General features: G+C 45.7%; 1 protein-coding gene across 4 annotated transcripts in view; it reads right to left on the bottom strand.

Moving 5' to 3' along the window:
* Nucleotides 1–26,487, bottom strand: part of SH3PXD2A (SH3 and PX domains 2A) — a 376,104-nt gene that overhangs the window by 33,237 nt on the left and 316,380 nt on the right. The window lies entirely within an intron of this gene.

The following is a 26,487-nucleotide window of genomic DNA, read 5'->3' as shown; positions in this document are numbered from 1 at the left end:
CAAAAGGGGATACAAAATATGAAAAACTTAATGTTTCTAGAGCACCTCTCCCCTTAGGATATCGGAACAGTAATTGAATTCTACACTCTGGAGGTATTATTGAGTAGTTTATGCTATGGAGATGGGGAAATGGAAGCACAGACAGGTTAAAATATATTTATAACAGTCATGCAATGATTTAGTAGTGATCTCAGTCCGTAAAGCATCAATTCAGCCTCCTTCCAACCCCTTTAAGGCCCACTTCTACCATGCCACCTACAGAAAATTGCTGGCTAATAGTGGCTAGATAGAGCGCCACTGGGGATTGGAGACATCCATTTATTTATACCATAATAAAAAACACAAATATGCAAGTCTCTGAACCACACACATTATCTGGGTCACTGTCACTATTATTCTTGTCCTCCCTCTCCTATTGCCTCTTGTTTTGTTACATCCATCTGCTGTGTATTTGATTGGACTGCAAGATCTTTTGGACAGGGACTATTTTTGTAAATATTTTTATGATGCCTAGTGAAGTGGGGCCTCTGGTGCTGACCCAAAAAGGAGTTGTGCAGGGGTCACAAGGGTAGGGGGGGTGTGCGGTGGTGTGATACTGCTACCCTTACTTCTGAGCTGCTGCTTCTGCCTTCAGAGCTAGGCGGCTAGAGAGCAGCGGCTGCTGGCCAGGAGCCCAGCTCTGAGGGCAGAGCCGCTGCCAGCAGCAGCGCAGAAGTAAGGATGGCCTGGTATGGTGTTGCCACCCTTACTTCTGACCTGCTTCTTGCAGAGCTGGGCCCCCAGTCAGCAGCCGCCACTCTCTGACTGCCCAGCTCTGAAGGTAGTGCAGAAGTAAGGGTGGCAATCTCACAACAGCTCCCCCCAAATAAACTTGCGACCCCCCTGCCCCACCCTTTTGGGTCAGGACCCCCCAATTTGAAGAACACTGGTCTCCCCCATGAAGTCTGTATACAGTAAAGCACACAAAAAAGGACCAGCTTTCATGGAGGGAGACCAGATTTCACGGTCTGTGACATGTTTTTCATGGCCATGAATTTGGTAGGGCCTTACTTATGGAAGAGGCTGTAGAGCATATTGCTACAAGCCAACTAATCTGTAACTTCAGTTATCTCTTAACGGAAGCACATTTTCAACGTGGGTGTTAAAATCCCCCAGTACTAGTTCCAGGTGCAGCTGTGATGGAATATTTCACCAGAAGGATATACAGGTATTAAACCCACTCCTTTCTATTCTGTAGGACTGAATACATCATGCGCCCCAGGAAACAATATCCACTGGCCAGCCATTCCACAGCTGCTATGTAACGCCACTAAGACCTCAGACATGGATTTCCATTTTCTGGCCCAATAGAGATTTGGAAACTTTGCTTCACAACATTCATGGTCAGAGTTTAAATTTAGTTCTCCTTTCCCAGCAGGAGGTAGATTTTCCCTGACATGGTGCTCACCCATGGCAGTGGATATAGAGAAGTTAACAGAGCCAAGTAATTTCAAAAACAGACTTTCGTTGATTTTTTTTTTAAACTTGGGTAGCATATTAAATTTAACATACATTTATAGTGAACACACATAATTAGTATGCCAGAAGCTGACAATCAGCTGATACTAATTAGACTGGAAGAGTTTATATAAACCCTTCCTCCGAAGCAGATGAAGAAGATAATTGTGCAAAGGACTAGATTATAACTTTGCATGTCCAATGTGGCCAACTTAAAAATTATAGTAGAAGTCTTAACTTTTGAATGTGGGCTCTCAACCTTAATACTGATTTAATGAAAGTGTATTTTATATTATATTTCTTAAAGCTCTGGTTATTTCTTCTCCCCCCCACAGTTTGGCTTAAGTTGCTTCCAGGCTCCACTGCCTCCTAGCACAGCTTGTAAATTCCTCGAGCTAGACCTGTGCTGCCGTGAGTGCCCCCAAGAGGAGCTGTCAGATGAAAGCAGTCACGAAGCACCTGCACTGCTAAGCATCACCCACAATCCCTTGAAGGCCTCTGAAAAACCTGAAACAGAAGATTCGACTAAACATTTATGGAATTGGCTAGTTACAACAAAATAACTCATCCCCTCCTCCCACCAAACACTCAGCTACAACACGACTGATTCATTTTTCTTCAAATATGGTTTGATTTTTTTTAAGTCTCAAATGGAGATTTACATTAAAAATTAGTAAGGCAACTCCATATTATCCTGTTAATACATTTATATCAAGCCCCATCTTAAAGCCGGTTAGGTTTCTTATTTCCATGACTCCTGTTGGGAGGCCGTTCCAGAACCTCACTGCTCTGATGTTTAGAAACCTTCTAATTTCCAGCCTAAATTTATTTATGGCCATTATATCCTTATTTGTTCTTGTGCTACCACTGTCCTTCAAACGTAAATAGCTTTTCTCTCCTCTGGTATTTATAGAGAGAAATCCTATTCCCTCTCAGGTTCAGAGTAGCAGCCGTGAACATGTATCACATTGGTAGATGTGCAGGTGAACGAGCCTCTGATAGCGTGGCTGATGTGATTAGGCCCTATTTCCATCCCACCATCTTCACTTCAGCAGGTGGGTACTGTAGTTGTAAGAATGCTTGATAGAGATCTTGTAGGTGTTTGTCTCTGTCTGAGGGGTTGGAGCAAATGCAGTTGTATCGTAGAGCTTGGCTGTCGACAATAGATCATGTGGTGTGATCTGGGTGAAAGCTGGAGGCATGTAGGTAGGAATAGCGGTCAGTAGGTTTCCGGTATAGGGTGGTGTTTGTGTGACCATAGCTTATTAGTGCCATAGTGTCCAGGAAGTGGATCTCTTGCATGGACTGGTCCAGGCTGAGGTTGATGGTGGGATGGAAATAGGGCCTAATCACATCAGCCACACTATCAGAGGCTCGTTCACCTGCACATCTACCAATGTGATATATGCCATCATGTGCCAGCAATGCCCCTCTGCCATGTACACTGGTCAAACTGGACAGTCTCTATGTAAAAAGAAAAGGAGTACTTGTGGCACCTTAGAGACTAACCAATTTATTTGAGCATAAGCTTTCGTGAGCTATAGCTGCATCCGATGAAGTGAGCTGTAGCTCACGAAAGCTTATGCTCAAATAAATTGGTTAGTCTCTAAGGTGCCACAAGTACTCCTTTTCTTTTTGCGAATACAGACTAACACGGCTGTTACTCTGAAACCAGTCTCTATGTAAAAATAAATGGACACAAATCAGACGTCAAGAATTATAACATTCAAAAACCAGTCGGAGAACACTTCAATCTCTCTGGTCACTCGACTATAGACCTACAAGTGGCAATTCTTCAACAAAAAAACTTCAAAAATAGACTCCAACAAGAGACTGCTGAATTGGAATTAATTTGCAAACTGGCTACAATTAACTTAGGCTTGAATAGAGACTGGGAGTGGATGGGTCATTACACAAAGTAAAACTATTTCCCCATGTTTATTCTCCCCCCTCCCCCCGTTCCTCAGACGTTCTTGTCAACTGCTGGAAATGGCCCACCTTGATTATCACTACGAAAGGTGTTCTTCCCCTCTGGTAATAGCTCATCTTAAGTGATCACTCTCCTTACAGTGAGTACGGTAGCACCCATTGTTTCATGTTCTCTGTGAATATAAATCTCCCCACTGTATTTTCCACTGAATGCATCCGATGAAGTCAGCTATCGCTCACAAAAGTTTATGCTCAGATAAATTTGTTATTCCCTCTCAGTTTGTTTTACTAAGCTAAATAAGTAAAGTTTTTAGTCTCTCATAGGACAGGCTTTTTATTTCTCTGATCATCTTAATAGCAATTCTCCAGTCTGAATTCATCTTTCTTGAAAGCGGGTGACCAGAATTGTACATATTACTCCAGATGAGGTCTCACCAGGGTCTTGTACAATGGCATTAATACTTCTCTATCTCTACTGGAAATACCTCTCTTGATACCTCCTAGGATCGCATTTGCGCCTCCCCCTCCCCCAGGTCGCATCACATTGGTAGCTCAGTCATCCTGTGATCTACTAATACACTCAGGTCATTCTCCTCTGCCATTTCCAATTGAAATCCTCAGCTTATTGCAGAAACGGTTGTTGGTCTCTAAGTGCATGACCTTACACTTCGTACTATTAAAATTTCCATCTCATTTCTATTACTCCAGTCCTCAAAAGGTCATCCAATTCTTCCTGTAGGATATTCTGATCCTCCTCAGTGCGGCCAATGCTTCACAACTTTGTCTAATCAGCAAGTTTCATTACAACGCTCCTACTTTTTATGCCAAGGTCACTAATGCAAATATGAAATAAGATTGGTTCCAAGGCTGATCCTTGAGGAACTCCACTAGTTCCTCTCTAGCCCAACCGGTCTCCTTTCAGCACAACCCATTGCGATCTCCCTTTTAGCCAGTTCCTTACCCACCGTACAATTCTTGTACTAATCCCCATATTCTCCTGTTTAATCAATCATTTCCCAATACTTTACTTAAGTCCAAATAAATGAGATCTACCATATTTCCCTTGTCTAGTAAATCAGTTTGCTTATCGAAGACAGACATCAGATCAGTCTGACATCTGCCTTTAGTAAGCACATGCTGCATTTCATCCCATTTTCTTTAATTATTCTGTCAATGTTTGTTCTAAAGCCTGGCCTACTATTGAGGTCAGATTAATGGGTCTGTAGGTGCCCAGGTTGATTCCCCCTCCCTTTCTTAAATAGCTGACCTCACTGGCTGCCACACATTGTCCCCCAATCCATTCACTGTGATGCCGCAACCCTTCAGGAATTCCAGCGGATCGTGAAAAACAAAAGTCTCACCCCAACCACCAGGACCTTAACATCCCTCACCACAGCTTGAAGTCACGTAATCTCTTCTGGACCCATGCGTTTAACCTTTGCCAATGCAACTTCAACCCTGATGAAGCTTGGAAAGCTGAATGGAGTTCACAAGCAGTCACAAATAAACATTTCATGAAAGACCCAACACAGATGATCCCTGGCTTTGATCTCCAGGCAAGCTCATGGGCAACCCTAAACTGCATCCGTACAAATCATGGCAGATGCAGATACCTGCTGCACAAATGGAATCATAGAATCATAGAACGTCAGGGTTGGAAGGGACCCCAGGAGGTCATCTAGTCCAACCCCCTGCTCAAAGCAGGATCAATCCCCAACTAAATTAAGGACACTCTAGTGTGCGACTGGGGTCACTCAGGACAGACCATGGAACATAGAGTCAATGCCCGATTCACAAATAGAAAGGAGGCATCACAGCAATACCCTCTACAACTCCCAACACAATTATCTGGCTTAACCATTGGAATGTAAAATTATCGTTGTTGCTGCGCATCAGCCATACTAAGAACACAGGCAGTAGGTTTATGCTATTCTCCAGTCACGTGGTACCACCCTGGATTTGACAGATTTATTAAAAATCCTTGCGACTGGACTTGCAATTTCACATGCAAATTCTTTCAGTATTCTGGGACTGAGATTATCTGGTCCCCCCTGGGCTTGAGCACAGTAGGCTCAGAGTTTTGCTTCCATCTCAAATGTGATGGTCTTCATTTCCCTATGCTCGTTCCCATTAGCCACCTTGCCTTTGCCCCTATGTTCTACATCACCACCCTGGTTGAAAAGTGAAGCAACTTCTGCAGCTGAAAAGGCCTATAGTCCACGAGCAAGCCTGCAGCCACTTCTAGAACTTCCACTTCAGTTGGGGAGGCGCTTCATTGCTCACAAACTGAGAGCCGGCCTGATGATGGCAAGTCCAAGCTATAACCCCTGTATGTTGCAAATTCCCCTCTAATGTAAGGGCCGACAGACACTTAACCAGAAGGTCGGCAAAATGCAGGCGAGTTTCACAATGCAATCCACAGATGGAGACTACAGGTTCAAGAAGGCAACATTCCATTTAGATAACAGAGCACTGGATGCTAGCACTGTAGTTTCACAGGCCAGAGCCCCCTCTGAGAGAGATTTGGACATCTGCCATTTGCTCCATTTTGTGCAAATTACATGGGGTTTGCAGGCTATGGGCAAGTAGCCAAGGTGGCCCTCAGTTGAGCAAAGGCTGGGCTACCGTGGTGCAAACTGATATGCTTCCCCCGCACCCTGCCTGCTACAGGAACTTTGCTAAGAGACTTATTTTTCTAAAGCAGAATCAAGTGACGCATTTCTTGTGTGTTTTTTCCCCCCTTTCCTCTGTTCAGGAGTTTAGCCTGACTTCACAATTCATTATTAAAACCATTCTACAGGAACATCTGCAGGGAATTATGCGAAGTTATCTGTGCGCTGCCAAGACAGTACAAGGCTAGCTCTTGCTCTCACACCATCTGCAAACATTACATGGTGCATTGTGATTTGGATTAACCCTTAGAGGCTCATCCTAATCTCAGATGCTAATCAGACTTTAATGCCAAAGATGGCATAACTCTGAGGTGTGATCCAAGCCTTTAAAATTAATTTTAATAGGAGTTTTGTTCACAAAAGGTGGTGGCTGGAGTCCTCCATGTGTTCACAAACCAAGCACAGCAGCAGCAATGCAAGCGTCCCCCGCACACTGCTCTTAACAGCATGCCTCAGGCCTGACCCGGTACTTGCAATAGGTAGGGGATCTTGTCCCCAGGCCCATCCAATCCTTTGGTCTGTGCCGAGTCTGCTTACTAGGGGGAACACTAGTTTTTGGGTTTTGTGGCATGATTAGAAAATGGACCAAGACAGACAACTCATTTCATCTAGCCACCTAATATGTCAGGAACATGGGCTGGATCTGCATCGGTTACCGAGGGATAAAGGCTCCACAATCTATTACCTCAGTCATTCATTCATGGCTACCAACTCATGTGTTAGGATGGCAACGCACAGGGGTGAAAGTAAGTTAGAGGACTTACCTGTACACCAGAGTCCTGAGCAGGGGGCATGGTCTCAACTGGAAGAGGCGTGGCCTTACCCAAAAGAGGCACCCGGGCCCTTTAAATCTTGATTTAAAGGGCCAGGGCTCCAGCTGCGACAGTGGCAGTTGGGAGCCTGGGGCCCTTTAAATCACCCCCGAGCCACCAGCTGCGGAGGCAGCTGGGAGCCCCGGGGCTCGGGGGAGATTTAAAGGGCCCAGGGCTCCAGCTGCCACTACTGCAGCAGTGCCCCGGGCCCTTTAAATCACTGAGGAGCCCTGGGGGCTCCCGGCTGCCACCACTGCCCCCGGGCTCTGGCAGAGCTTTAAAGGGCCTGGGGTTCTGCTGTGGTAGCAGCGGCCAGAGCCCTGAGCCCTTTAAATCCCCGCCGGAGCCCTGCTGCCCGAGCCCCTGGGGTAGCAGCGGCTGGGCTCCGTCGGGGATTTAAAGGGCCCCAGGTCTCCAGCCGCCGCTACCGCCCTGGCCCTTTAAATCCACTCTGGAGCCCCACCACCGCTACCCCAGGGCTCGGGCAGCAGGGCTCCGGCGGGGATTTAAAGGGCCCCTGGGGGGGGGGGGTAGCAGCGGCTGGAGCTCAGGGCCCTTTAAATCACTGCCGCAGCCCCACCGCTGCTACCCCAAGGCTTTAAATTGCCCTCTGAGAAAGCTGATCCCGGTACAGCGCTCCGGCTCTTACCAGTACACCATACCGGGGCATTCCGGCTTACTTTCACCTCTGGCAATGCATGAAAATTTACCATCGCTCTCTCCAAAATTTTGTTTACCACCCATATGAGGAAGATCTATGTTCCCACTCCTACCACTTCACATAACACAAGAACAAGGGGGTCACCTGATGAAATTAATAGGCACAGGTTTAAAACAAACACAAGGAAGTACTTCTTCACACAACACAGTCAACCTGTGGAACTCACTGCCAGGGAATGTTGTGAAGGCCAAAAGAATAAGTGAGTTAAAAAAAGAATGATAGCTCATGGAGGATAGCCATTGATGGATCTATTAACCATGATGGTCAGGGATGCAACCCCGTACTCTGGGTGTTCCTACACCTCTGATTGCCAGAAGCTGGGACTGGATGACAGGGGATGGATCACTTGAAATTGCACTGTTGTGTTAATTTCCTACGAAGCATCTGACACTAACCACCATCAGAAGACGGACACTGGGCTAGATGGGCCAATAGTCCTATACAACATGGCCATTCTAAAAGTTCTCTTAAGGGTGTGGGGGAAAATAATGGAAATAGGTCATAAAACAAAAGGAGAATTAAAGGGAAATTAAGAAAAAAAAGTTTACTTTTTACATAACATTAAAATGTAAAATGTTAAAAATCAGTAAGAAAAAATAGCCTGGATAACCCCCACCTCCACCCCGACCTGTGGATGGGAGGATTTAAAGACCCAATCCATCTCCAACTCCATCTCCCCTTTGGATACTACAGGTCTCACCCACTGAATTAAAAAAAACAGTGACCCTTAAACCTGGCAAGTTTAAGGCCCACTGTGGTGATGGATTCTCTTGTCTCTTCGTCAGATGAGTGTTCACCTAGTATTGACTTAAATTCTGGGTTTGTTTGTTTTTATGGCTTCTCACGTGGGAAGTGAGTCCACTCCTGGATTTGCAGATGCAGTTACAAGTATAGTAGTTACGGGGAGGGCTTTACGTGTTGGCCTTAGGATGTGCTCTCTTCTCCTGCAAAAAGACCTTACATGCCACTACTCCTCAAAAGTGGATGCAGCCTCATGGCACAGATTTCTCCATCTGTGTCTGTCCAGTGCAACGTGTTCTCAGGTTTCAATGTCTATCTTGCACACTTTGAGGTTGGCCTTCAAGGTGTCTTTGTATCTCAGAATGGGTTCTGAGGTTCCCTGGCTCAGTTAGCTATAGAATGTGCTTTCGGTATACGGGAAGCCTCTATGCAGACCTGGTGTCTGACCTAGGAAAGTGGAGCCCTGATTAACCAAGGATTTCGCCAACGATTTTGACATTCAATAAAATTCACTCACTAGTATTCTTTCTTTGACAGAGTGGTATACGTTTTTGGAATTTGACACAGTAAACAAGAATAATTATACCCCAAAGGGAGCGGGACAACATTTTAAAAAGGAGCAGGAATCTCACCTACAGGAGCGAATTACATGTATTCTAGTCAACACTACTTTAAAAAACAAAACCCAAAAGTTTTGGGAACAAAGTATGTGCTAGAGCAACAAACTGGAACATTTGACACAAGACTTGCATTTAGGAAACTGCTCCCTTTACAATCGGTTCTGCTGACCTAGACCATGTTATACGGAATCAACAGGTTCAACTGTTCTTGGAGTTATTTCTCATTAGACGCAATCAGGACTCCTCCAAACCTGGCATGCAGGCCTTTTCCTTCTGAGTCAGACATTTTCCTTCAAAGATGCAGTGTGTTTCATTCAAGGCTGAGAACGACTTGACCAATCTTAAGAGTGTTTTCACGGTAACGATAATTCCAAGACACAGTTATTTCAGATACTTTTTCCTTTTTCTGGAGTTCTATAACAGTTCTCTAATACTTCTTTTGAGAGTGAGAGTGAGCAAGACATTTTTTATATATATTAGAAGGGAATAGATTAAGATTCATTGTTTGGCACACAGATCTAGCAAACTCTTAGGGCAAATCTTCAGAGAATATGCAGGAGCAACAGAGGGCATGGAAGTCATGAGCATCAGAAATGGGAAGTAATGAGAGTTCAGCAGCATTAAATCCACTCTCACACCCACTTCTTAGTAATCTAATTTAATTTTTGTACATTGATGGAGATTTCCATGATCTCTGCTAGCTAAATTCTGCTAATAAGGGGACCATCAGTCCAGCATCTTTCATCAGCATTAAAACTCATACAACATATAAAACAATGTTTTTAAAGTGACACTTTCTCCTTAGGATTTTGCCCAATTAACCCAATTCTTAAGTAGACAAATCTCCATTTTTTAAAATGGTAGTTGGTGCCAGAGCACTTTTAAAACAAGGAGCTGGCTGCAGTAGTTTAGGGTAGAGGCTGGACCATGAGTCACCGTGCAGAGGAGGTGTCTAGCCCCAGAATAAATTATTCAACTTGGTGAAATATTAAAGGCGGCTTTCATCTCTGAAATACACAACAGCACCTCACAGGCTGCACTCACTGCAGACTTGGTTATGGCCAACTTCTAGGTTAGAAGCATTTTTTTTAAATAGAAGGCAAAGATCTAACACGGGGAGAGGGGGAGGGAGAGAGACCCTGTGGCTAAAGCATTGCTTGGAGTATTTAAATATCAGCCACAGGGATGCGCAAATGTTTGCATCCCCATAATCAACCCCAGAAACCCAAGATTCAGCTCCATGCAATTAGTCGAGCTCAGCTGTGCTCCAGAACCCGTTGTGCCAATTCCCAAAGCATTGGTGTCAAGTGCTTATCCCTACTGCAGTCCTTTCCATCCTGGGATCTCAATCTTTCAGAAACGTTGATTACAGACACACAGCCTGCTCTAACATCATCTCCATTTTCCACATGAGGAAATAAAATTTTGCCCAAGATGACATAGCAAGTCAGGGTCAGAGCTGGGATTAGAACCCCTGACATCTTGCGTTCAATTCACTAGCCCATGCTACCAGTGAACCCCATGATGTTTCAAAGGTTGTGCTGGTTCATAGGGCATTTCATAGGCAGTTCCCCATGGATCACAACAGGATGCTTCTGGTACGAGAGGGGCCGGGGCAGGAAGAGGGAGCAAGCTTGTCTCTCTCTCCCCTTTCATTCCCCCACCATGCGACAAGAAACAGCTAACCCCACTGGGAGTCATGACTGACAGGTCAAGAAACCTTGATCTGCTACCACTGCACCGACAATAATGGGTGGGAATGACAGGAAATTACAGGAAATTTTAGAGGGGGCAGGGGGAAAAAAAAAAGTCAGAAGGCTCATATCTTTTTTGAATGTGGCCAATGTATTCTTTTTGGATATCATCACCACCAGCAGTATTGCCATTTGAAAAGTAGACTACAAGTCTCCAGAGCACAGCTTTGGAGACCGGTACCCACCAGGTAGTCATGTTATACAGTTTTCCTGGTTACAGGATAGTTTTTTGTCCACCTGGCAGCACTAAGGTCGCTTACATCCTGACCAAACATTCTATACACACATTGCTCTTTACAGAGCAGAGATAGGTGCTTGAAGGACATTGCCATGAGCCGGTGTCAGGGGCTCTCTCCCTACTCTGAGGTACAGATGTGGGGACCCATGTGAAAGACCCCCTAAGATTATTTCTTCCAGCTTAGGTTAAAAACTTCCCCAAGGCAAAAATCCTTCCTTGACCTTGGATGGGTACTGCTGCCACCACCAAGGACCACTTGGAGTTCCTGTTTCCCTAAAATATCTCCCCAAGGCCCTTCACCCCTTTTTCTGGGGAGACTTGAGAATAATCTATGAACCAAATAGGGGAACCAGGTGAGCACAGACCAGACCCTTGGGTTTTTAGGACACTAAAAACCAATCAGGTTCTTAAAAACAGAACTTTATTATTAAAACAAAATAAAAGAAGCACCTCTGTAAAATCAGAATGGAAGGTAATTTTACAGGGTAATCAGATTCAAAACACAGAGGATTCCCCTCTGGGCAAAACTTCAAAAAACAGGGATAAACCTCCCTCTTAGCACAGGGAAAATTTACAAGCTAAAACAAAGATAATCTAACACATTTCCTTGCTATTACTTACTATTTCTGTAAGTGTAGATGTATCATTCAGTAGGAGCTGGATTACTTGCCTGGTCTCGGTCTCCAGAGAGAACACATACAGAGCACAAAAACAAAGCCTCAGCTTCCTCCCCCACCAGATTTGAAAGTATCTTTTCCCCATTGGTCCTTCTGGAAGGTGCCAACTAGGTTAACTGAACTGATTAACCCCTTACAGGTAAGGGGATTCTGTACCTCTGGCCAAGAGGGATTTTATATTACTGCATACATAAAGGTGGTTACCCTTCCCTTTACATTTATGACAGCCAGTTATGCACATAGTGAAGAAATCACATCCATGAAAAACAGACAGAGAAGCACAACCCTGCTCTTTGCTATAAAGTTCAACAAACAGATATTCACCAGGAGGATCTGCAAAAATGTAGCAGGAACATTAGCCTGAAAGCAGCCAGCCCTCACAGAACACCCTCAGCAGGAAACACATGCAGAGTCCTCTTTGAAATATTGTTTTTTTCTCTCTCTCTCTTTAGGGAGTAATCAAAAACAAAGCCGTGTTTTAACACAGAGCAGAGTCTAAAGCAACTTTACTTAATTTGGTGATGGAAACAGTGTTAAAAAAGTTTGTTTTTTGTTTTTTGGGGGTTTTTTTGAGAGGGGGAGTTTTGGGAGGGCTGGGTTTAGTTAGGTTTGCCTGTTTTGATTGCCAGTGAATGTTTTGCTTTATGGAGCGGTTAACTGTTAAAAGAGGTGGAATGAAAGGCCAAGAGCTGAGATCGGGTTTATGGGTCTCCAGCAACAGCTGATAATCCCACTAAGGCCTAACAGAGAGGGAGCTGAATTCCTTACTCTGCTTTAGGAGTTATTGAGGTAGTGAACAGCAACAAGGGAAAAGTCAGAATCCTGAATTTAGGGTGCTCCTCTACCTGTAACAAGACCTGGCATTTTTAAAGTAGTTTTTAAAAAAATATATAAAAGCCTCTTCGATATTTGGTTCCAGATTCGGGATCTTAATCCCTCCCCCCCCAACTCCTCTGTCCTCTTGCTGCACCTCCACTGCCCACATACACCGAGGCCTCTGTTTCCCGTCTGGTACAGTTCTCACATGTGCCTTCGCTACCTCTTACCCTGGCGGCTACAATTCAGCTCTGACGCTGACAGCTGAGCTGGTGTGGGAGGTCTGCAGCACGTATTTCACCCCGTGAGAGGATGTCTTAATGACCACTGCAATGTGAACTTCCCCTGAAGGAACGCTAGCCGAATTAGCCAGATTGCTTTCAGAAATGCCCAGGACTGCAGAGCCCTGCCCATATACTCTGTGTGTTTTGGCCTAACATCCAGCTTGCTTGGATTTAATTTCTCAGAGCGTTTCATTACATGTCTAGTACGCTTTCCCTCCTGATATAGGTATTTTGTCCTACCACTGTTGTACAGAGACTGAAATTGCAGTTCCTGGTAGTTCTGGAAAATTAAGAGTGCTTTGAATGGGTAGAAATAGAAGAGACTGGATGATATACAACTCTTAACTGCGATAGTTTATGAGTTACAGCACTAATAAAACAATGGAGGTTCGTGAAAGTATTAAGAACACAGTCCTGGAAACGCTGCAGCATCATGTTAGGGTCACGTCAAGCACAGTATTTCATGAGTTTGTAATGGTATCAGAAGCCAGAGACGCACGGATAGCCTTCCACATATTTTATTAATAAGTCTGTGATTCCTCAAATTCAAAAACAAAACAAAGGAACAAAACGGACGCTTAAATTCTTCAAGATACGTTTGTCAATGGCTAGTAAGATTTGACTGGCTGGTGTCTGGGGATTTTTTAAGTGGGTAAGAAGTTTGTGGGTCAACACAATTGGAATGCGAGATGCAACTGAGCCAATTTTAATACATCTGAGAATTGGCATGTATTACAACAAGGGTAAAGCTTGTCTGTGGGAGACCGAACTTTCTCAGGGGCAGGTCTGAATCTATGGAATGAACTCCCCCAGGAATTAAGGGCTATCACAAACCACCACACCTCCTTCCTTAAGTGCAAGGCACATTTCTTTGACTTTATACTCGAACATATACAGGATGCTCTGCTAATTTAAAAAACCAACCCCAAATCAAAATCAACCAACCCACCAAAAAACCCTACCAAAACGAGTCACTCCATTGCATGTGCTCCTCCCTGCAGGCAGCGGATGAGAGAAAATCTGTCACATGTTTGGCCACATTATTTAATGCACTCCTAGAAAGTGCTCAGATTCTACAGCAAGGAGTACAGTATGAGAACCTATACAAAACAGAAGAAGACGACCACACAGTCCTTACATATACCAGACCTGTACACCTTGCCCCCGCTAAAAAAGATAAGTCAGTGCACTGCCCACTATACTCATCGCTTCTGCCAACACTGGCTTGCTAACTAAATACAGTACAATCCTGATTCATCCCAGTTCCTAGCAAAATGAAAACCAACGCTTTCCTTCAGACCAATCCTGTACGTTAGCACCACTGGCTAGCTTGTGCAAGGTCAATGCCAAAAGACACGGGTCTGACTTCCAAGGTCTAGCCAGCACTGCAGAGAGGGCTGGAACGGGGAGATTTATAGCACAGTGAAGAAAAGGTTGGCAGACTGAAAAGGCCTGTTGGCATCAAGAGGTGTCACAACTGGGGTTTTCCCCCCAGTTTTCCAAAGGCTCCAGGCATCTCCCAATACGCTCTGGGGGAAGAAAACAGAAAAAACAAACAACTGTTTTTTGGACACTAAATATTCTTGAAATTAAAAAAAAAAAAGCGCAAAATCCGTTTGTATGACACAGGCTACATTCCACATAACCCAAGTCATCTGTAAGGAGCAGATCACTGCTTTTGCTTGCTCCAGGAACAAAAGAAACTAAGAAAATGAGTGTTTTGGTCATAAAGGAAATAGCCTATCAATCATGGCATGCAGAGATCTATCTTTAGGCGGGCACGCTACAATGTGTGAGCAGGCTGGCTTTAGCCTGCTGCCCATGAATGGCAAGTATTGTACAATATTTGTAGTAAATAACATCCATTCATAGCAAAATTATTTTCTGGAAATACTGTACATGTCCCTGTATATTTGCCAGCTAGTCCTCACAGGCAGCACCCAGTACCATGGACAAATCCAACTTAGTCACTCTGGACAAGATATTCCCGTTTGTTGGCCATTAAGGTGGGGCGGGGGGGTGGGGAGAGAACACGTACTGTAGTGGTACTAAGTATACCAGGTATACCGTATATCAGGCAACCATGCACCTTCTATGCTACTGTAGGTTCTCAAACTTCATTGCACCGTGACCCCCTTTGACAATAAAGTTACTACATGACCCACCGGGGGGCGGGGGGAGGAGAGCCCATGCCCCTCCGCCCTGGGGTGGGGCAGCAGAGCTGGAGCCCTGCCAACCTGGGTGGGAGTGGAGGTCAGGCTTCAGCTTCAGCCCTGGGTCCCAGCAAATCTAATGCTGGCCCCCGGTGACCCCTTTAAAATGGTGTTACGACCCACTTTCGGGTCTTGATCCACAGTTTGAAAACCGCTGGGATATACAGTGGGGGAAGGAGCAAGAGTACATATGTAGTGGGCCAGTACGAGAGAGATTAATCAGCTGACAGGAGACATTTCCCTCCCCCTGGGCTAGAGCTCTCAGACAATGTCCTTTTGTCCAGTTTGACTGGAGCTGGGACTCTTGAACCCTGAACTCAAACTCTAGATTGTTACACGGCCCCACCATTCCTCTTCATAATCCACTATCTTCTACAATGGATTCTGAAATGAGAGATTCGCGTGCACCTTTGAGACATGGTTACAGTGGCAATCAGTAAAATTAAGAAGGCTAGATAGCACACCCTGATTTTATACATGCACAAGCTTTCATTAGTGGAGACCTGGGTTGGACCAAATTTGAAATAAGTCTAATGGTCTCAGGTTTCCCCTCCCCCCCACAAATTTGTCTTTGCTCTGAAGAGGCCCCATGAGTAGAACTGCAGGGGATGCTAGCTGCAGATCACATTTTACGTGCACAGGGAAAGTGCTATGGGGAAGCTTGCAGAGCACTTTCCCTGCGTTATCCTTGGCTACAGCCAAGTTCCTTCTCTCTCCTACTTCCAGAAAACTAAAATACATATAGCAGACAAGAAATATAGAAATGTTTTTGCCAATAGGTTGATCTAGCTTGAACTGGAGAACTACACAATATTTTTTCCCCCTCACACAGCACGGCATTCCTTTTCTAGATTGCGTATTTACAAAAAAACCCACACATTTCTGAAGTGTGTTCTATGCTGATGTGGCTCTGCTGAAGTAGGATTGTGGAGTTCCATGTCTATTACAGCTCAGTGATTTCCAGATCAAACGTGCTCCACTCCAATTATTCCTCCCCCACCTGCCAGTCCTACAGCTTTATCTAGGATCTGAGAATCAAGCTTGGACGTTTCCATCTCTGGTACAACGAAGCGGGGGTGGGAGGGGGAGGGAAGAGAAGGAGGGGGAAAAGAAAGCAATCCAAGCTCTCTCTTGTCAAATGGTCACACTATACTGCTAGTTTGTCCCCACAGCTAACCTGGAAACACCGTCTTTAGGGATGTAAGGATTTCATTCTTCACACTCATTCATTCCTTAACCCATGTTGAGATTGTCAAAGGTGACGATCAGTGTCAGCTATAAAGGTTTCAGAGCAATAGGCATAAGCATCTGCTAGCAACACAACATATGTAGAGCACTAGGAAAGGAACTACAGACATCAGTTCAGAGGAGGGAAAATAAATCAAGCCTCTATCACATGACCTAATGAAGGCTCTCCCTCAGTCATCAGTAGTAGTTGGGCTTTTATGCTTTCTGTAGGCCATAGCAAACCAAACGAGGGTAATAGTCAAAACGCAGAAAAGTTATTTCCTTACACTGATAGATTAATCTGAAAGCAAACATACATTCCATGTTCCAACTTTCATTAGGAAAACTTAAACCTTTTAAACAAGACTTGCAGTAATCTCATCTCAGGATTACAAACTACTTCCTCATGGTTTAAAAAAAAAGCTACACAGACCCCAGAGCCAGCTGATAAGAAACAGTCCTCATTCACAGTATTAAATAACTGGTATTTACTTCCTGTGTATGTTGACACAATCACTCCAGTTGTAGTCTTGTGTTTAAAAAAAAAAAAACCACATACAGCAAGTGATGTACCAGGGGTTAGTTAATGGCAAATAAAAATGCAGACTATGTAGAGCGCTTTGAGATCTTTGGATGAAGTGTCCTACCAAAGTATAAACCTCACAAACCACCCCAGGGAGAGAGGGAGGTAAGGAGTATATTGGGATCCCACAACCTCCCACTAAAGTGCAGCCTTAAGGTGGACTGTGGGTGCTTTATAAACAGAGCAAAGCATCATTATACAAAACAGTTTAAGTCAGGAACTGAAGAATGTAAATATACAACTGCAATAAAGTAAAACTTAAGGAGGTAGGATGCAATTAACCCAACTGGGAACATGGATGAACACTGGACATACACTATCCCTCTTGTGAAAGATTTCATGGGATCCTTAGTGGCCACAAGCTGCTGAGGTCTTGGATTTTCCTTCCCACCCAAAAGATGGCGGCTGGTAGCATCCCAGAGCACTACCAGCTCTGAAGTATAATTTTAATGCAGACTTGGACAGATGGCCACCTACCAAATTCCTGTTCCCACTTCCTGAAGTGTTTGGATGTTTCTTGAAGATCCCCCATCCAAATATAGCTCCTGCACAACCCTGCTTAGCTAGCAAGATTACAAACCCATGTGGTATGTTACTACAAACACTGAAGTAAACCTAATTGAATTGTCGGCTTTTCCTCTGACTCCGCTTCATTGCTTTTCTTCTCAGCTCCATTCCAATCAATCATGTTCTCCAGGGGCCTTGGTGAGCCATGTCTCAGAGAGCTGACTACACAAAGTAGGAAGTGACAGCTTAGGAAATGAGTGCCAGAGTGATGACCAGCAGCCTACAGAACAGCCAGCTTGTTAACAAACACCAATGAATGAACTGGGCTGTGCTGAACAAAGACATACGTAGCTGGTCTGTGGATAGACTGAGCCCAGCTCCCCTGGGCTGGAGCAGGTGAGCCTAATCCAGCTAATTAAAGAGGGCTGGGCTACACCTAGGCCTGTAAAGGGTTACTAGTAGGCAGCTAGGAAGAAAGGACTGAAGCAGGCTGAGCTCTGGGCAGCAAAGGCCTCACGGGAGTGGAGCTAACTCCTGTAGTGAGTCCCTGGAGCAACCCTTCAGCTGTTCGTCCAAGGGGGCAGCGGGAGAACAGAGCTGGCTGAGGCAAGTGGGATGCCTGGAGCTGGAGTTACAGACCCCTGGGAGGGGTGGCCCTGAGGCCTAGGGGCCAGATAATGACTTAAGATTGTGCTCTGTTTAACCTTTGCTATAAAAGAATAAGCTTCCTTGGCGGGATGTGGCAGCACATGTGTGGAGCCGGGAAGCAGTGGTAGCCGCCCGCTCCCCCATGACAGGGTTTTATTAGTATTTGTAGTGATGGTAAGAGTGGGGGGTGATGTGGTGGTGCTCTACTTGAGGTTCATACAGTCAGACTTTCTGCCAAAAGGGATGAGCAGTGAAATTTTTTTTTTAAAAAAACCCACCGACATGCTTCAGATCTTCTGGAATTTAGAAGTGGGGTAAGTCACATCTCTCAGGGTCCTGGTTTCAGCCATCTGCAGATTCTGGAAGGCAGCACTGAGTCATGTTTTCTTGGCAACCAGAGACAAATTATTTAAAAAATTAAAGTTTTAGGTTTCTTAGAAACTGAAGGAGGACTGATCGCATGTTCTCTGGTGAAAAGTGCTGGTGAAAACTGCTACCACTATTCCTAGCATTAATTATTTTGTCTTCCCATTATGAACTAAGATTCCCAAAGCCTACTGGATTCTACCTGGGTGAGCCCACTGGAATGTTTCTTCCACAAAGCCACAGTGTTACAATAATTTTTTGGTACACTTGCTCCACATCCTCACAAACTGAGTGTAATAGCCTGGCCTTTCAGAAACACTTACTGTAGCCATCCTCCTCAAGGCAGTCAGAGCTGATGTGCAATAAGTCAGTATTTCAACATTCCAGTTTCCTTGCTGCCTCGCCACATTTGAGCAAACAAAAAGCCCGACTTGGAAGTAAGCAACCACAGAACGTTTGCTGGCAGTGATCTGCTAGACTGATATTCTGGTGCTAAACAGAGGTTAGTGAGACAAATTAATGAAATGTGGCACAGATATGCTGTCAATCTCCACGCATTTCACAGAACAGAGACAAGACATATCACCATGGGGCTTTATTTATTCCTTTCCATTAAGAATAAATCATCCATGACATGGGGAAAGAGTAATGCAGTCCTGAATGAATGAGAAAAAAAATGTACAAGACTTCTATCACACACACGCAATATATAAGATAGCAAACAGAGAGCAGAGCAAGGAGAGTCTAAACCAGTTCAGAGATGATCTAGAGACACCAAGTTTATTCTTTTAAAAGGGAGTCACTTCAAATTAATCCTCCGGTGGGGGGTGATGGTGGTGAAGATTGTGTTTGTGGAAGTGGGAAGCTCAGAGCATCACCTCCTCCCCTTTCATCTGATACACATTGAAGTCAGTGGAACAGGGGATTAGTCAGAGCTGGATTTGGCCACATTTCCAAACCCACACCCCTTTGCTGATGCACCCCACTCCTTCCCTGCACCACCTACTGCTATTCCAACCCTGGGCCTGCAACCTCCACCTCTAAAATGCACCTCAAATTCCAACAGGGAGCTAGGGTTGCCAATTTTGGTTGGACATATTCCTGGAGGTTTACTCAAATAATCTAATTAAAGATTAATCTTCAAATCCTGGAGACTCCAGGACAACCCTGGAGGGTTGGCAACCCTCTATGCAGCACCCCATTGGTATTCAGCTTCTAGGCCTTTATGGAGCAGCAAACAGGAACTGTGCCACGTTGGATGTGAATTTTCCTTTGTTTGGACTGTCGGAGTAGAATGGAAGCCACCAGATTCATTTTGCTATTTGTGAGATATTCAGGGTTTGAAATCAGAGAATCCAAGATTTACTTCCAATTCACAGGCTGCATACAGTCCGATGAACAGACTAGCCATCTCCCCTAGACGTATAGAGTATGTGGAGGGAATTAACAGATGCCTGTATTCTTCTTTACATTATACTTGAACAATGGCATCGAACTATCTGAATTTCAGAGCAGAATCCACTGAAAACAGACAGGCCCCCCCCGCCACATTAAGAGGAGGAGGATGGGTCTTGTGGTTAGAACACTGGAGTTCTGGGTTCAGTTCTCAGCTCTGCCATAAACTGCCTGTGTGATTTCAGGCAAGTCACTTAATCTGTTTTAGTACCTCCTCCCTTCTCCCAGAGGTGTAAAACAGACAAGACAGGAGATGGAAGTATAGTCAATTTAGATTTTAAAGCACTTTGGGAGCAAAGCCTAATATCACTGCTTGCCTCTCACACACAAACCAACCACAGAAACATTGTTCTGGCAGTTTAAAACAAAAACGACATCTGACTTGTAAATAAGGAATCTGAATAGGTCTACTTGATACAACTGTAATTAAAACCCAAGAGCTCCCAAAGTCTACTCAATGCACGTCATAAATGGGGAATTGTCTGGAAGTTTGTTCCAAAAAATGTAACACGGTATTTACTTTCCTATTGAAAAACAGCCTTAGGGTACGTCTACACTACGAAATTAGGTCGAATTTATAGAAGTCGTTTTTTTAGAAATCGGTTTTATATATTCGAGTGTGTGTCCCCACAGAAAATGCTCTTAGTGCATTAACTCGGCGGAGTGCTTCCACAGTACCGAGGCTAGAGTTGACTTCCGGAGCGTTGCACTGTGGGTAGCTATCCCACAGTTCCCGCAGTCTCCGCTGCCCATTGGAATTCTGGGTTGAGATCCCAAGGCCTGATGGGGCTAAAACATTGTCGCAGGCGGTTCTCGGTACATAACATCAGGCCCCCGTTCCCTCCCTCCCTCCCTCTGTGAATGCAGCAGCAGACAATCGTTTCACGCCTTTTTTCTTGAGTTACCTGTGCAGACGCCATGGAGCCCGCTCAGGTAACCGTCACCGTATGTCTCCTGGGTGCTGGCAGATGTGGTACTGCACTGCTACACAGCAGCAGCAACCCATTGCCTTCTGGCAGCAGACGGTACAGTAGTACTGGTAACTGTCATTGTCATGTCCGAAGTGCTCCTGGTCACCTATGTGAGGTCGCTCAGGAGCGCCTTGGAAGACATGGGCGCAGGAACTAAATTTGGAGTGACTTGACCAGGTCATTCTCTTTAGTCCTGCAGTCAGTCCTATTGAACCATCTTATGGCGAGCAGGCAGGCGATACGGATTGCTAGCGGTCCTACTGTACCATCTTCTGCCAGGCAGGCAAGAGATGTGGATGGCTTGCAGTCCTTCTGCACCGTCTGCTGCCAGCCAAAGATGTAAAAAATAGATGGAGTGGATCAAAACAAGAAATAGACCAGATTTGTTTTGTACTCATTTGCTTCCCCCCATCCCGGGGACTCATTCCTCTAGGTCACACTGCAGTCACTCACAGAGAAGGTGCAGTGAGGTAAATCTAGCCATGTATCAATCAGAGGCCAGACGAACCTGCTTGTTCCAATAAGAACAATTACTTAGATGCACCATTTCTTATTGGAACCCTCCGTGAAGTCCTGCCTGAAATACTCCTTGATGTAAAGACACCCCCTTTGTTGATTTTAATTCCCTGTAAGCCAACCCTATAAGCCATGTCGTCAGTCGCCCCTCCCTCCGTCAGAGCAACGGCAGACAATCGTTCCGCACCTTTTTTCTGTGCGGACGCCATACCAAGGCAAGCATGGAGGCCGCTCAGCTCACTTTGGCAATTAGGAGCACATTAAACACCACACGCATTATCCAGCAGTATATGCGGCACCAGAACCTGGCAGAGCGATACCGAGCGAGGAGGCGACGTCAGCGCGGTCACGTGAGTGATCAGGACATGGACACATTTCTCTGAAAGCATGGGCCCTGCCAATGCATGCATCATGGTGCTAATGGGGCAGGTTCATGCTGTGGAACGCCGATTCTGGGCTTGGGAAACAAGCACAGATTGCTAGGACCACATAGCGTTGCAGGTCTGGGACAATTCCCAGTGGCTGCGAAACTTTCGCATGCGTAAGGGCACTTTCATGGAACTTTGTGACTTGCTTTCCCCTGCCCTGAAGCACATGAATACCAAGATGAGAGCAGTCCTCACAGTTGAGAAGCAAGTGGCGATAGCCCTGTGGAAGCTTGCAACGCTAGACAGCTACCGGTCAGTTGGGAATCAATTTGGAGTGGGCAAATCTACTGTGAGGGCTGCTGTGATGCAAGTAGCCCACGCAATCAAAGATCTGCTGATAGTGACCCTGGGAAATGTGCAGGTCATAGTGGACGGCTTTGCTGCAATGGGATTCCCTAAACGTGGTGGGGCCATAGACAGAACCCATATCCCTATCTTGGCACTGGAGCACCAAGCCGGTGAGTACATAAACCGCAAGGGGTACTTTTCAGTAGTGCTGCAAGCTCTGGTGGAGCACAAGGGACGTTTCACCAACATCAACGTGGGATGGCCGGGAAAGGTACATGACGCTCGCATCTTCAGGAACTCTGGTCTGTTTCAAAAGCTGCAGGAAGGGACTTTATTCCCAGACCAGAAAATATCTGTTGGGGATGTTGAAATGCCTATAGTTATCCTTGGGGACCCAGCCTACCCCTTAATGCCATGGCTCATGAAGCTGTACACAGGCAGCCTGGACAGTAGTCAGGAGCTGTTCAACTACAGGCTGAGCAAGTGCAGAATGGTGGTAGAATGTGCATTTGGACGTTAAAGGCGCGCTGGCGCAGTTTACTGACTCACTTAGACCTCAGCGAAACCAATATTCCCACTGTTATTACTGCTTGCTGTGCGCTCCACAAATCTGTGAGAGTAAGGGGGAGACATTTATGGTGGGGTGGGAGGTTGAGGCAAATCGCCTGGCTGCTGGTTACGCGCAGACACCAGGGCGGTTAGAAGAGCACAGGAGGGCGCAGTAAGAATTAGTAGGGGAAGCAAAAGTGGATGGGAATCTGGGAGGCAGTGACCATGAGTTGGTTGAGTTCAGGATCCTGACACAGGGAAGAAAGGTAAGCAGCAAAATACAGACCCTGGATTTCAGGAAAGCAGACTTCGACTCCCTCAGGGAACTGATGGGTAGGATCCCCTGGGGGAATAACATGAAGGGGAAAGGAGTCCAAGAGAGCTGGCTGTATTTCAAGGAATCCCTATTGAGGTTACAGGGACAAACCATCCCCATGTGTCGAAAGAATAGTAAATATGGCAGACCACCAACTTGGCTTAACGGTGAAATCCTTGCGGATCTTAAACATAAAAAAGAAGCTTACAAGAAGTGGAAGGTTGGACATATGACCAGGGAAGAGTATAAAAATATTGCTGGGGCATGTAGGAATGATATCAGGAGGGCCAAATCGCACCTGGAGCTGCAGCTAGCGGGAGATGTTAAGAGTAACAAGAAGGGTTTCTTCAGGTATGTTGGCAACAAGAAGAAAGCCAAGGAAAGTGTGGGCCCCTTATTGAATGAGGGAGGCAACCTAGTGACAGAGGATGTGAAAAAAGCTAATGTACTCAATGCTTTTTTTGCCTCTGTTTTCACTAAGAAGGTCAGCTCCCAGACTGGGCATCACAACATGGGGAATAGATGGCCAGCCCTCTGTGGAGAAAGAGGTGGTTAGGGACTATTTAGAAAAGCTGGACGTGCACAAGTCCATGGGGCCGGACGCGTTGCATCCGAGAATGCTAAAGGAATTGGCGGCTGTGATTGCAGAGCCATTGGCCATTATCTTTGAAAACTCGTGGCGAACGGGGGAAGTCCCAGATGACTGGAAAAAGGCTAATGTAGTGCCAATCTTTAAAAAAGGGAAGAAGGAGGATCCTGGGAACTACAGGCCAGTCAGCCTCACCTCAGTCCCCAGAAAAATCATGGAGCAGGTCCTCAAGGAATCAATCCTGAAGCACTTACACGAGAGGAAAGTGATCAGGAACAGTCAGCATGGATTCACCAAGGGAAGGTTATGCCTGACTAATCTAATCGCCTTCTATGATGAGATTACTGGTTCTGTGGATGAAGGGAAAGCAGTGGATGTATTGTTTCTTGACTTTAGCAAAGCTTTTGACACGGTCTCCCACATTGTCAGCAAGTTAAGAAAGTATGGGCTGGATGAATGCACTATAAGGTGGTAGAAAGTTGGCTAGATTGTCGGGCTCAACAAGTAGTGATCAATGGCTCCATGTCTAGTTGGCAGCCGGTATCAAGTGGAGTGCCCCAAGGGTCTATCTTGGGGCCAGTTTTGTTCAATATCTTCATAAATGATCTGGAGGATGGTGTGGATTGCACTCTCAGCAAATTTGCGGATGATACTAAACTAGGAGGAGTGGTAGATACACTGGAGGGTAGGGATAGGATACAGAGGGCCCTAGACAAATTGGAGGATTGGGCCAAAAGAAATCTGATGAGGTTCAACAAGGACAAGTGCAGAGTCCTGCACTTAGGACGGAAGAACCCAATGCACCGCTACAGACTAGGGACCGAATGGCTAGGCAGCAGTTCTGCGAAAAAGGACCTAGGGGTGACAGTGGACGAGAAGCTGGATATGAGTCAACAGTGTGATTTTGTTGCCAAGAAGGCCAATGGCCTTTTGGGATGTATAAGTAGGGGCATAGCCAGCACATCGAGGGACATGATCGTTCCCCTCTATTCGACATTGGTGAGGCCTCATCTGGAGTACTGTGTCCAGTTTTGGGGCCCACACTACAAGAAGGATGTGGATAAATTGGAGAGAGTCCAGCGAAGGGCAACAAAAATGATTAGGGGTCTGAAACACATGACTTATGAGGAGAGGCTGAGGGAACTGGGATTGTTTAGTCTGCGGAAGAGAAGAATGAGGGGGGATTTGATAGCTGCTTTCAATTACCTGAGAGGTGGTTCCAAAGAGGATGGATCTAGACTGTTCTCAGTGGTAGAAGAGGACAGGACAAGGAGTAATGGTCTCAAGTTGCAGTGGGGGAGGTTTAGGTTGGATATTAGGAAAAACTTTTTCACTAGGAGGGTGGTGAAACACTGGAATGCGTTACCTAGGGAGGTGATGGAATCTCCTTCCTTAGAAGTCTTTAAGGTCAGGCTTGACAAAGCCCTGGCTCGGATGATTTAATTGGGGATTGGTCCTGCTTTGAGCAGGGGGTTGGACTAGATGACCTCTTGAAGTCCCTTCCAACCCTGATATTCTATGATTCTATGGTACGCATCAGAGAAGCTTTGAAAACCAGTTTCATGACTGGCCAGGCTATGGTGTGAAAGTTCTGTTTGTTTCTCCTTGATGAAACCCCCCCCGCTCCTTGGTTCACTTTACTTCCCTGTAAGCTAACCAACCTCCCCTCCTCCCTTTGATCACTGCTTGCAGAGGCAATAAAGTCATTGTTGCTTCACATTCATGCATTCTTTATTCATTCATCACACAAATAGGGGGATGACTACCAAGGTAGCCCAGGAGGGGTGGCGGAAGAGGGAAGGGAAATGCCACACAGCACTTTAAAAGTTTACAACTTTAAAATTTACTGAATACCAGCCTTCTGTTTTTTGGGAAATCCTCTGTGGTGGAGTGGCTGGTTGGCCGGAGTCCCCCCCACCGTGTTCTTGGGCGTCTGGGTGTGGAGGCTATGGAACTTGGGGAGGAGGGCGGTTGGTTACACAGGGGCTGTAGTGGCGGGCTGTGCTCCAGCTGCCTTTGCTGCAGCTCAACCATACACTGGAGCATACTGGTTTGATCCTCCAGCAGCCTCAGCATTGAATCCTGCCTCCTCTCATCATGCTGCTGCCACATTTGAGCTTCAGCCCTGTCTTCAGCCCGCCACCTCTCCTCCCGGTCATTTTGTGCTTTCCTGTACTCTGTCATTATTTGCCTCCACGCATTTGTCTGTGCTCTGTCAGTGTGGGAGGACAGCATGAGCTCAGAGAACATTTCATCATGAGTGCGTTTTTTCTTCTTTCTAATCTTCGCTAGCCTCTGGGAAGGAGAAAATCCTGTGATCATTGAAACACATGCAGCTGGTGGAGAAAAAAAAAAGGGACAGCGGTATTTAAAAAGACAAATTTTCTAGAACAATGGCTACACTCTTTCACGGTAAATCTTGCTGTTAACATTACATACATAGCACATGTGCTTTTGGTACAAGGTCGCATTTTGCCTCCCCCCACTGTGTGGCTACCCCCTCAACCCTCCCCGAGGCTAACAGCGGGGAACATTTCTGTTCAGCCACAGGCAAACAGCCCAGCAGGAATGGGCACCTCTGAGTATCCCCTGAAGAAAAGCACCCTATTTCAACCAGGTGACCATGAATGATATCTCACTCTGCTGAGGATAACACAGAGAGATAAAGAACGGATGTTGTTTGAACGCCAGCAAACATACACTGCAATGCTTTGTTGTACAATGATTTCCGAGTACGTGTTACTGGCCTAGAGTGGTAAAATGTCCTACCATGGAGGACACAATAAGGCTGCCCTCCCCAGAAACCTTTTGCAAAGGCTTTGGGAGTACATCCAGGAGAGCCGCGAATGCCAGGGCAAATTAATCCTTTCACATGCTTGCTTTTAAACCATGTATAGTATTTTAAAAGGTACACTCACTGGAGGTCCCTTCTCTGCCTGCTGGGTCCAGGAGGCAGCCTTGGGTGGATTCAGGGGGTACTGGCTCCAGGTCCAGGGTGAGAAACAGTTCCTGGCTGTCGGGAAAACTGGTTTCTCTGCTTGCTGTGAGCTATCTACCACCTCATCATGAT

This window comes from Eretmochelys imbricata, chromosome 7 (genome assembly GCF_965152235.1).
Source record: "Eretmochelys imbricata isolate rEreImb1 chromosome 7, rEreImb1.hap1, whole genome shotgun sequence".
NCBI lineage: Eukaryota > Metazoa > Chordata > Testudines > Cheloniidae > Eretmochelys > Eretmochelys imbricata.
Note: the sequence above shows the minus strand (reverse complement) of the source record. Positions and strands in the feature narration are given on the sequence as shown.